Source organism: Lissotriton helveticus, chromosome 9, assembly GCF_964261635.1.
Source record: "Lissotriton helveticus chromosome 9, aLisHel1.1, whole genome shotgun sequence".
In the NCBI taxonomy this organism is placed as follows: Eukaryota; Metazoa; Chordata; class Amphibia; order Caudata; family Salamandridae; genus Lissotriton; species Lissotriton helveticus.
The window spans coordinates 1,276,192,434-1,276,204,960 of NC_136070.1; the positions used below are offsets into that span (position 1 = coordinate 1,276,192,434).

At 44.8% G+C, this 12,527-nt stretch overlaps 1 long non-coding RNA gene across 2 annotated transcripts; it reads right to left on the reverse strand.

Moving 5' to 3' along the window:
* Positions 1 to 7,827: 7,827 nt before the first annotated feature.
* On the reverse strand, positions 7,828 to 8,495 carry LOC144780820 (uncharacterized). 2 transcript variants are annotated; one of them, XR_013600776.1, is made up of 4 exons: positions 8,398 to 8,495; positions 8,195 to 8,303; positions 8,037 to 8,105; positions 7,828 to 7,936 (listed from the first exon to the last, which is right to left on the reverse strand). It is a non-coding gene; the product is annotated as an uncharacterized LOC144780820 (long non-coding RNA). The 2 variants fall into 2 exon arrangements; XR_013600775.1 differs by having other exon boundaries at positions 8,037 to 8,303.
* Positions 8,496 to 12,527: the final 4,032 nt, after the last annotated feature.

Here is a 12,527-nt window from a genome sequence, read left to right on the forward strand (position 1 = left end):
TGTCCCATGTGCGTCACATGGCACTTTGAAAAATGTGCATTTTTCAAGGAATTCTCAACTTACCACCAACTAGAAGTTGGGGGTAATTTGCGATTCCTTAAGGGCATTTAGCAAATTTTTTTGCTACATACATTGAATTTAAGGAATCGCAAAATTTGTGATTCCTTAAATGCAATTGCAAAATAAGGAATCGCAAATTTTGCGTTTCCTTATTTTGCACCAGTTTTGCTTCATACATACCATTTAGCAAATTCACATTCGCAAAGGCTTTGCGATTGCGAATTGGCATGATACATATGGCCCTTTGTCTTAGCACCCCACTTCAGAGGGCTTGGTGGTGCAGACTTCCACCAGTACGACAAATCCTGACACTTTCCCAACGACTTACCCAGATAGTGAGTCCAACACAGGGGAGAGGGGGGTATTTTCTTGCACTAAGTTGGCCCTCTGGTTGGTTAAGGTAGTCGCCTGCTGGGCCGAGTTGTTCATGGCAGTGGCCGGCTGGGCCGCCATTCCCACACTCTCCAGGGTTTGGTTACTCAAATCCTCCCAGATGTACCGTAAGACCTCCAACCTGCACTGACCCAGGCCATACAGAGCGGCTGTGAGGCTGCCCAGCTTACAACCCGTCATGGCCTGGATTCCATAATGTGAGCAACTGGCACCAGTGTTGTTATTTGTTGCCACGCCTGCTTGCGGTCAACAGGCTTTTCAGGCGACTTGCAGTCTTCCCTTATGGACATGCCCTTTGACAGGACTCACCTCTTTGGGGACAAAGCAGACCCCGCGCTTGAAAGCAAGCAGGGCCAGAGTGTGCTCCTAGGGCCTGGCTGCTCAGCCACAAGAGCCGCATAAGTCCTTCCGTGCTTCTCGCATCCTTGGCAGAAGCACCCCATGCGGACAGGCTCTTCAGCCTCAGCGAGGTGCCCAGCCCTTCTGGAGCTGAGGCTGTGGCATCCACCGGCCCCACGGTCAGGGACATCATGCCAGTCAGCCCACGGCCACACCTGACACACCCTCTTAGCATGCCCTCAGTGGAGCACTGCCACCAGGATAGAGACAGGATTCAATGATTTCTACAAATGTTCTCTAGTGACCCCCTTCAAGCAGCATCCACGTGACTACTTACCCCTCTCTCCTCTCCTAGGGCTCTGCCTCCACACCAAACGACAAGGAAGGAGGAAACACAGTCTTGCTTAAATGGCCAACAGTGTATGTCGGCCGCTGGAGAGGCCTGGTCCTGCAGCCTGTTATTTACATTATGGCACCTGCTACTACACCAGCTAGTGCAACCGTCCACCTAGAGTCATCCCTTGCCCCTGGTGTCTGAATGTTTTTGTTACCCCTGAATACAGCCAGGACGGAACCGCGTATCTAGGATGGAACCACAGATCCAGGACGGACCAGCAGATCTAGGACCAAACTGCAGATCCAGGACAGAACCGCCGATCCAGGACAGAACCGTGGATCAAGGACGGAACCGCAGATCCAGGACAGAACCGTGGATCCAGGACGGAACCGCGGATCCAGGACAGAACCGCGGATCCAGGACAGAACCGCGGATCCAGGACGGACCAGCGGATCTAGGTTCCAAACCGCAGATCCAGGACAGAACCGCAGGTCCAGGACAGAACCGAGGATCCAGGACAGAACTGCGGATCCAGGACGGACCTGCAGATCCATGATAGAACTGCGGATCCATGACGGAACCACAGATCCAGGACCGAACCGCGGATCCAGGACGGAACCACAGATCCAGGACGGAACCACAGATCCAGGACGGAACCGCGGATCCAGGACGGAACCGCGGATCCAGGACGGAACCGCGTATCCAGGACGGAACCGCGGAACCAGGATGGAACCGCGGATCAAGGACAGAACCGCGGATCCAGGACGGAATCACAGATCTAGGATGGAACCGCGGATCCAGGACGGAACCGCGGATCCAGGACGGACCTGCGGATCCATGATGGACCCACGGATCCAGGATGGAACCGCAGATTCAGCACGGAACCGGGGATCCAGGACGGAACCGCAGATCCAGGATGGAACCGCAGATCCAGGATGGAACCGCAGATCCAGGATGGAACCGCAGATCTAGGACGGAACCGCGGATCCAGGACAGAACCGCGGATCCATGACGGAACCGTGGATCCATGACGGAACCGTGGACCCATGACGGAACCACAGATCCAGGACGGAACCGCAGATCCAGGATGGAACCGCAGATCCAGGATGGAACCGCAGATCTAGGACGGAACCGCGGATCCAGGACAGAACCGCGGATCTATGACGGAACCGTGGATCCATGACGGAACCACAGATCCAGGACGGAACCGCGGATCCAGGACGTAACCACGGATCCAGGACGGAACCACAGATCTAGGACGGAACCACAGATCTAGGACGGAACCGCGGATCTTCAGTGCCGAGACATGATCACACATGCTGTTTTTCAAAGCACATTGTTCCCGCACCTTTTGTCACAATGAGTTGGACGATATAGTCAGCTTTGCAATGGGCTCTGGGCCTTCTAATCGAAGGGGTAAGAAGTTTCTCTTCTAAGGCCCCCTTTCAACATGTGTGTAAATAATGCCCTTTAAAAGTTCACTGAGCCAGATGCTAGGACCTGGAAGAGGTAAATGACTTGGTCAGACCTGGAAGATGCACCCAGGGTCAGTGACAGTGATCAGACCTGGAAGAGATATCACAGACTAGTGACATTAGTCAGACCTGGATAAGGCACCCTGGGCTATTAGCTTTGGTCAGACCTCGAGAAGACACCTGGGGCCTGTAACATTTGTCAGACCTGGAAGAGACACCACATGCTGGTAAAATTGGTCAGATCTGCAGTAGCATTGGGCAAACTTCAAGGAGCCCCTGGGGCAGTAGCATTGGTTGGACCTGGAGGAGACACCCCACTCTGGTACCATTGGCCAAACCACAGGAGACATCGCCGGCCAGCAGCATTGGCCATAATAGGTTGTATGTTTTAAATGTGAGGAGATTGTAGGTTGCATCACACCACAAATCAAAAACAAAGAACTCAAAAATAAATAATAACTAATAACACAGTATGGACCTGGTGCCTAAACATGTCACTGATAATCAATACCACATACTGAGCCCAGTGCCTAAACATATCACTGAACATCAATGCCACATGCTGGGTCCAGTGCCTAAACATATCACTGATAATCAACACCACATGCTGGGTCCAGTGCCTTAACATATCACTGATAATCAATACCACATGCTGGGTCCAGTGCCTAAACATATCACTGATAATCAATACCACATGCTGGGTCCAGTGCCTAAACATATCACTGATAATCAATACCACCTGCGTGGCCCAGTGCCGAATCATATCACTGATAATCAACACCACATGCTGGGTCCAGTGCCTAAACATATCACTGATAATCAATAGCACATGCTGGGCCTAGTGCCTAAACATATCACTGATAATCAATACCACATGCTGGGTCCAGTGCCTAAACATATCACTGAACATCAATGCTACATGCTGGGTCCAGTGCCTAAACATATCACTGATAATCAATACCACATACGAGGCCCAGTGCCTAAACATATCACTGATAATCAATACCACATGCGTGGCCCAGTGCCGAATCATATCACTGATAATCAACACCACATGCTGGGTCCAGTGCCTAAACATATCACTGATAATCAATAGCACATGCTGGGCCTAGTGCCTAAACATGTCACTGACAATCAATACCACATGCTGGGCCCAGTGCCTAAACATATCACTGATAATCAACACCACATGTTGGGTCCAGTGCCTAAACATATCACTGATAATCAACACAACATGCTGGGCCCAGTGCCTGAACCTATCAAAGATAAACAATACCATATGTGGGGCCTAATGCCTAATCATATCACTGATAAACAATACCATATGCGGGGTCAAGTGCCTAAATATATCACTGTTAATCAATACCACATGCTGGGCCCAGTGCCTAATCATATCACCGATAAGCAATAGCACATGCTAGGCCTAGTGCCTAAACATATCACTGATAATCAATACCACATGCTGGGCCCAGTGCATAATCATACCACTGATAATCAATACCACATGCGGGGCCCAGTGCCTAAACATATCACTGATAATCAATAGCACATGCTAGGCCTGGTGCCTTAACATATCTATTATAATCAATACCACATGCTAGGCCTAGTGCCTAAACATATCACTGATAACCAATACCACATGCTAGACCTAGTGCCTAAACATATCACTGATAATCAATACCACATCCTGGCCCAGTGCCTAATCATATCACTGATAATCAATACCAAACGTGGGGCCCAGTGCCTAAACATATCACTGATAATCAAAAGCACATGCTAAGCCTAGTGCCTAAACGCCTAAACATATCACTGATAATCAACACAACATGCTGGGCCCAGTGCCTAAACCTATCAAAGATAAACAATACCATATGTGGGGCCTAATGCCTAATCATATCACTGTTAATCAATACCACATGCTGGGCCCAGTGCCTAATCATATCACTGATAAGCAATAGCACATACTAGGCCTAGTGCCTGAACATATCACTGATAATCAATACCACATGCTGGGCCCAGTGCCTAATCATACCACTGATAATCAATACCACATGCGGGGCCCAGTGCCTAAACATATCACTGATAATCAATAGCACATGCTAGACCTAGTGCCTAAACATATCACTGATAATCAATACCACATGCTGGCCCAGTGCCTAATCATACCACTGATAATCAATACCAAACGTGGGGCCCAGTGCCTAAACATATCACTGATAATCAAAAGCACATGCCAAGCCTAGTGCCTAAACGCCTAAACATATCACTGATAATCAATAGCACATGCTGGGCCCAGTGCCTAAACATATCACTGATGATCAATACCACATGCTGGGCCCAGTGCCTAATCATATCACTGATAATCAACACCACATGCTGGGTCCAGTGCCTAAACATATCACTGATATTCAATGCCACATGGGGGGGCCTAGTGCCTAAACATATCACTGATAATCAATACCACATAGTGAACCCAGTGCCTAAACATATCACCGATAAACAATACCACATGCTGGGCCCAGTGCCCAAATAGATCACTGGTAATCAATAGCACATGCTGGGCCTAGTGCCTAAACATATCACTGATATTCAATGCCACATGTGGGGTCCAGTGCCTAAACATATCACTGATACGCAAAACCACATGCTGGGTCCAGTGCCTAAACGTATCACTGTAATCAATATAACATGCTGGGCCCAGTGCCTAAACATATCACTGATAATCAATGCCACATGCTGGGTCTAGTGCCTAAACATATCACTGATAATCAATACCACATGCTAGGTCCAGTGACTAATCATACCACTGATAATCAACACCACATGCTGGGTCCAGTGCCTAATCATACCACTGATAATCAACACCACATGCTGGGTCCAGTGCCTAAACATATCACTGATATTCAATGCCACATGGGGGGCCTAGTGCCTAAACATATCACTGATAATCAATACCACATAGTGAACCCAGTGCCTAAACATATCACTGATAAACAATACCACATGCTGGGCCCAGTGCCCAAATAGATCACTGGTAATCAATAGCACATGCTGGGCCTAGTGCCTAAACATATCACTGATAAGCAATACCACATGCTGGGTCTAGTGCCTACACATATCACTGATAATTAATGCCTCATACTGGGTCCAGTGCCTAAACATATAATTGATAATCAATTCCACATGCGGGCCCAGTGCCTGAACCTATCACTGATAATCAATACCACATGCTGGGTCTAGTGCCTAAACATATCACTGATAATCAATGCCTCATGCTGGGTCTAGTGCCTAAACATATCACTGATAATCAATACCACAAGCTGGGTCCAGTGCCTAATTATACCACTGATAAGCAATACCACATGCTGGGTCCAGTGCCTAAACATATCACTGATAAGCAATACCACATGCTGGGTCTAGTGCCTACACATATCACTGATAATCAATACCACATGCTGGGTCTAGTGCCTAAACATATCACTGATAATCAATGCCTCATGCTGGGTCTAGTGCATAAACATATCACTGATAATCAATACCACATGCTGGGTCCAGTGCCTAATCATACCACTGATAAGCAATACCACATGCTGGGTCTAGTGCCTAAACATATCACTGATAAGCAATACCATATGCTGGGTCTAGTGCCTACACATATCACTGATAATTAATGCCTCATACTGGGTCTAGTGCCTAAACATATCACTGATAATCAATGCCTCATGCTGGGTCCAGTGCCTAAACATATCACTGATAATCAATAGCACATGCTGGGCCCAGTGCCTAAACATATCACTGATAAGCAATACCACATGCTGGGCCCAGTGCCTAAACATATCACTGATAAGCAATACCACATGCTGGGTCTAGTGCCTACACATATCACTGATAATCAATACCACATGCTGGGTCTAGTGCCTAAACATATCACTGATAATCAATGCCTCATGCTGGGTCTAGTGCCTAAACATATCACTGATAATCAATACCACATGCTGGGTCCAGTGCCTAATCATACCACTGATAAGCAATACCACATGCTGGGTCTAGTGCCTAAACATATCACTGATAAGCAATACCATATGCTGGGTCTAGTGCCTACACATATCACTGATAATCAATACCACATGCTGGGTCCAGTGCCTAAACATATCACTGATAAGCAATACCACATGCTGGGTCTAGTGCCTACACATATCACTGATAAGCAATACCATATGCTGGGTCTAGTGCCTACACATATCACTGATAAGCAATACCACATGCTGGGTCTAGTGCCTACACATATCACTGATAAGCAATACCATATGCTGGGTCTAGTGCCTACACATATCACTGATAAGCAATACCATATGCTGGGTCTAGTGCCTACACATATCACTGATAAGCAATACCACATGCTGGGTCCAGTGCCTAAACATATCACTGATAATCAATGCCTCATGCTGGGTCTAGTGCCTAAACATATCACTGATAATCAATACCACATGCTGGGTCTAGTGCCTAAACATATCACTGATAATCGATGCCACATGCTGGGCCCAGTGCCTAAACATATCACTTATAATCAATACCACATGCTGGGCCTAGTGCCTAAACATATCACTGATAATCAATACGACAGATTGGCTCAGTGCCTAAACATATCACTGATAATCATTACTACAAGCTGGTCCCAGTGCCTAAACATATCACTGATAATCAATACGACAGATTGGCTCACTTCCTGAACATATCACTGATAATCAATGCCACATGCTGGGTCCAGTACCTATTTTTTGCAGAAAATAAGGAGTTAGGTCCCGGGACACAGGGTCAGCTGGACCATAGAATAATTTATAAAAAGAGAAATGCTGGCCCTGCGATTTTTGATAGCTATATTTTGAGCAACAAACCAAATCCTTGTTATGATTTGTATGGTCGAATTTATTTAAACCATTTACTTTTTCATATAAATCTCATTAAGTTAAAGCATTGATTGCATGAGAAAAACACTACGTACATACAATTTATACAAAAACATTTGACAAAGAATTTTGACAAAAATACATAAATACATATGACAAAATGACATCCAATCATTTAGTGTACATAAATATACAAATACGGTCATACGAGAAGCATCAGTCGTTATGTAGTATTAAGCAATGAAGCTATTTGCAGTGAGGAAAAGAAAACAAAATGAATTGTAACAAATACAAATTTTCAATTGTCTGATAAATAAACTTGAATTCTTTCTGCTATTGCCAATTCCTTTCTGCTATTGCCGACGCGTTTCGAACTCGCTCTGGCATTTGGCAAGTTCTCATCAGGGCTTTCTCGTATTATTCTTCTGAAAATTATGTACAAAGAAAATGAGTGAGATTTTGCAATCCTCATTTTCGTCCCCTATATACATTGCCCCCTACCAAGACTTTCTAGAAAACGTTTACCTTTATTTTCAAGTTGGCAGCGGGTTTTCAATTTTCAAGAGATCTTATTCAATCAATGTAGATTCGGTTCTAGAAAATTACAACGAACCAAATTACAATATAGTAATGGTCAGGACAGCCTGCGCCTAGATGGCCAGAGGACAATCTTGGAAAATTACCTTCAAACCAGTAGTCTGCACTTCTGTTTGGTAAATATTTGAAACAGCCGTGCGTGGGACAAAAATCAGCTCCCACCCGCCAGCCGGCGGTGGACACGTCTTATTGCACCTACAAGGAGAGTTTAAAGTCACTCAACTATTCCAATCGGTTTTACAAACAGCGGTTAGAACGAATAGAACGGGTAACAGAACCGGGTGCCTACCTTATTGTTGGCGCTTGGGCTGTTTAAATGCAGTTCCCCTGTTTTTCTAACTTCTAGCCGGTTTCAGTTCGTTTTTATGTTCGTTTTTATGTTCTAAAATGACAAACACGGACAGTGTGAGCCCGCTCCTGTGTCATGCGCGGTATCACTAAGCGTTACCTATCTTTGTGCTTACCTAAATGTTGGTGATCTTGAAGAAACACACGCTCCCAAGTGCACTCCAAACCAATCCAGGGAGTCACTCGTTTGACTAAGTCGCCATCTTAAAAAGCAGACATGTGATCGTCAATGCGTGTCACATGACTGTCACATGACTGTCAGGGCTATCCGGGCTTTATGGGAGTTGGAGTCCCATTTTGCATTCTGATGTTTTCCTAAGTAAAAGTCTACATAAAAGGTTCCACTTGAACACTGTATTATATCAAAGCGGATTACAATCGTGAAATCTCAGACATCGAATTTAGTCCAGTTTGTAAACTATTGAAGCGCAGGATTAAATACGCTTCTTTCCTCAATAAGACATCGTCCACATCCTTAATACATTGGGCTCGAGTCACTGTGTACAAAACCGTCCACGTGAAATCTGTTTCAGTGTGTCCAGTGTCAACAAAATGTTGTACCATTGGAGCGGTTAGCACTTTTGTTTTTATTCGTGACCTATGCTGTGTTATTCGGGTATTAACCTGCTGGTTAGTCTTTCCTATATACAATTTTCCGCATCCGCAGACAATTGCATACACGACATTCCGTGTTTTGCAGTTTGAAAACCCTTGGTTCTTCCACCTGACATTTTTGTGTGTGAATTCACTTCCCTCGATTGTTGTGTCACAAGAGACACAGTTGCCGCATCTATGGTGTCCCTCGACCGGCTTGAATCCCCACATTGACAATAAGTCATGTTTAGGTTTTTCAATGGTGACGTCCGCACGCACCAGTTGCTGTCCAATGCTGCGGTTTTTTTTAAAAGCAAAAATCGGTTTGGGAAAGGGGCATTCTAAGCCCTCCAGCAGATGCCAATTTTTAAGTATGGTCTGTCGAATTTTATGGGTATGTGGACCAAATGTTGTTACACAAACCAATTTGTCCATTTCGGGTTTCACTTTACTTTGTAATAGACATTCTCTCGGGGTATAGCGTGCTCGTTTGAAAGCATGTTTCAGCAGCTTCTTAGGGTAGCCCCTGCTTTTCATATCCTCACAAAATCTTCCTCCGTGTAAGTCATAGTCTGTGACATCAGAGCAGTTCCTTCTGATGCGGAGTAGCTGCCCGTAGGGTAAATTTGTTTTCAAATTGCGTGGATGCGCACTCCTATGGTGGAGAATAGTGTTTTTGTCCGTCTTTTTTCTAAAAAGAGATGACTTTAAACGACCGTCAATGCAGCTAACTTCCACATCTAGGAATGTCATTTTCAAATTGCTTTGTTCCATAGAGAATTTAATGTCGCCGTGTTTGTTGTTTAGCCATTGATGAAATTCCATCAATTCGGTGTGGCTCCCCTGCCACAGGAGCCACACGTCATCAATGTATCTTAGCCATTGTTTTATACATTTCTTGTAGGGGTTGTTATTTGCCACAAATTTCTCTTCATACTGTGCCATAAATAATATGGCCATCTCCGGCGCATAGGGACATCCCATGGCTGTCCCCTTGATTTGAAAAAAGAACTCGCCATTGAAGCAAAAGTAGTTCTTTTTTAGGGTTAGTTCAGCCAACTGCAGAATAAATCTGGTGGGCACTCGATGAGGTCGGTCTCTTGTGTCAAGGTACATCTCAATCACCTCCAACGCCTCCCCTTGCGGGATTTGCGTATAAAGGGACGTGACGTCCATAGTGACCATTATTTCCTCAAGTGGATTAAATTCTAGGCCCTCTATTTTATTGAGGAAATCGGTCGTATCTTTCAGGTATGATGTCACATTACAGATGAAGGGCTTTAGGAAAAAATCCACATATTTGGACAGTGGCTCTAGACAAGAGTCACACCCCGAGACGATAGGACGTCCGGGGGGGTCATTCAGATTTTTGTGAATCTTGGGCAGAAAGTACAATATAGGAGTCCGTGGGAATTTTTTTACCAAAAATTCACCTTCCTTTTTGCCCACAAACCCTTCTTCAACACCACTCGCAATCAATTGCGTTATTGTCCCTAGTATGTCTTTAGTTGGATCTACATCAACTTTCCTATACCATATCTGGTTATTGACCTGTGATTCACCTTCCAAAATGTACTTCTCCCTTGGCCACAACACAGTGGCACCGCCTTTATCTGCAGCTTTCACTACAATAGATGAATCCGCTCTAAGATTTTGTATCGCTTGGCGTTGGCCTCTACTGATGTTCGGTTTAACAAACATTTTGTTCTTTTCAAGTTTATTAATAGAGGACAAGACTACTTGTTCAAATGCCAAAATCTGTTTAGGGATATTATAACTGGGAATAAAGGTAGATTTGTTCCGCAGTCCTGTTGTCTCAATCTCTAGAGGAGACGGCTGGGTAGCGAAAAAGGCTTTTAATCGTACTTTCCGACAGAAGGCAATGGCTTCCATCTTGGTTTTGGTGAAGTCAGGTTGATGATTGGGGACAAACTTTAAACCCAAGTTGAGGACAGACTCTTCGTCTCTGGTTAAGATTTTATTTCCGCATTTCCCATGGTATTTTGTTTCGGAGCACTGTATAACTATCAAGGACGGTCCCGCAATCGATTCAAAACATTCTCTGAGACATCGTCTTCATCTGATTCTGAGGCAAGAGGGAATACCAATAAAAAACAGGTCTCTTTTTTAGAGAAGGGCCAACAAGGAAAACCACGAAACAAAATACCATGGGAAATGCGTACCCGGAGGAACGTTTACAAAACATAGAAATGTCTTCCTCTATAGTTAACTTGTCAAATAAAATCTTAACCAGAGACGAAGAGTCTGTCCTCAACTTGGGTTTAAAGTTTGTCCCCAATCATCAACCTGACTTCACCAAAACCAAGATGGAAGCCATTGCCTTCTGTCGGAAAGTGCGATTAAAAGCCTTTTTCGCTACCCAGCCGCCTCCTCTAGAGATTGAGACAACAGGACTGCGGAACAAATCTACCTTTATTCCCTGTTATAATATCCCTAAACAGATTTTGGCATTTGAACAAGTAGTCTTGTCCTCTATTAATAAACTTGAAAAGAACAAAATGTTTGTTAAACCGAACATCAGTAGAGGCCAACGCCAAGCGATACAAAATCTTAGAGCGGATTCATCTATTGTAGTGAAAGCTGCAGATAAAGGCGGTGCCACTGTGTTGTGGCCAAGGGAGAAATACATTTTGGAAGGTGAATCACAGGTCAATAACCAGATATGGTATAGGAAAGTTGATGTAGATCCAACTAAAGACATACTAGGGACAATAACGCAATTGATTGCGAGTGGTGTTGAAGAAGGGTTTGTGGGCAAAAAGGAAGGTGAATTTTTGGTAAAAAAATTCCCACGGGCTCCTATATTGTACTTTCTGCCCAAGATTCACAAAAATCTGAATGACCCCCCCGGACGTCCTATCGTCTCGGGGTGTGACTCTTGTCTAGAGCCACTGTCCAAATATGTGGATTTTTTCCTAAAGCCCTTCATCTGTAATGTGACATCATACCTGAAAGATACGACCGATTTCCTCAATAAAATAGAGGGCCTAGAATTTAATCCACTTGAGGAAATAATGGTCACTATGGACGTCACGTCCCTTTATACGCAAATCCCGCAAGGGGAGGCGTTGGAGGTGATGGAGATGTACCTTGACACAAGAGACCGACCTCATCGAGTGCCCACCAGATTTATTCTGCAGTTGGCTGAACTAACCCTAAAAAAGAACTACTTTTGCTTCAATGGCGAGTTATTTTTTCAAATCAAGGGGACAGCCATGGGATGTCCCTATGCGCCGGAGATGGCCATATTATTTATGGCACAGTATGAAGAGAAATTTGTGGCAAATAACAACCCCTACAAGAAATGTATAAAACAATGGCTAAGATACATTGATGACGTGTGGCTCCTGTGGCAGGGGAGCCACACCGAATTGATGGAATTTCATCAATGGCTAAACAACAAACACGGCGACATTAAATTCTCTATGGAACAAAGCAATTTGAAAATGACATTCC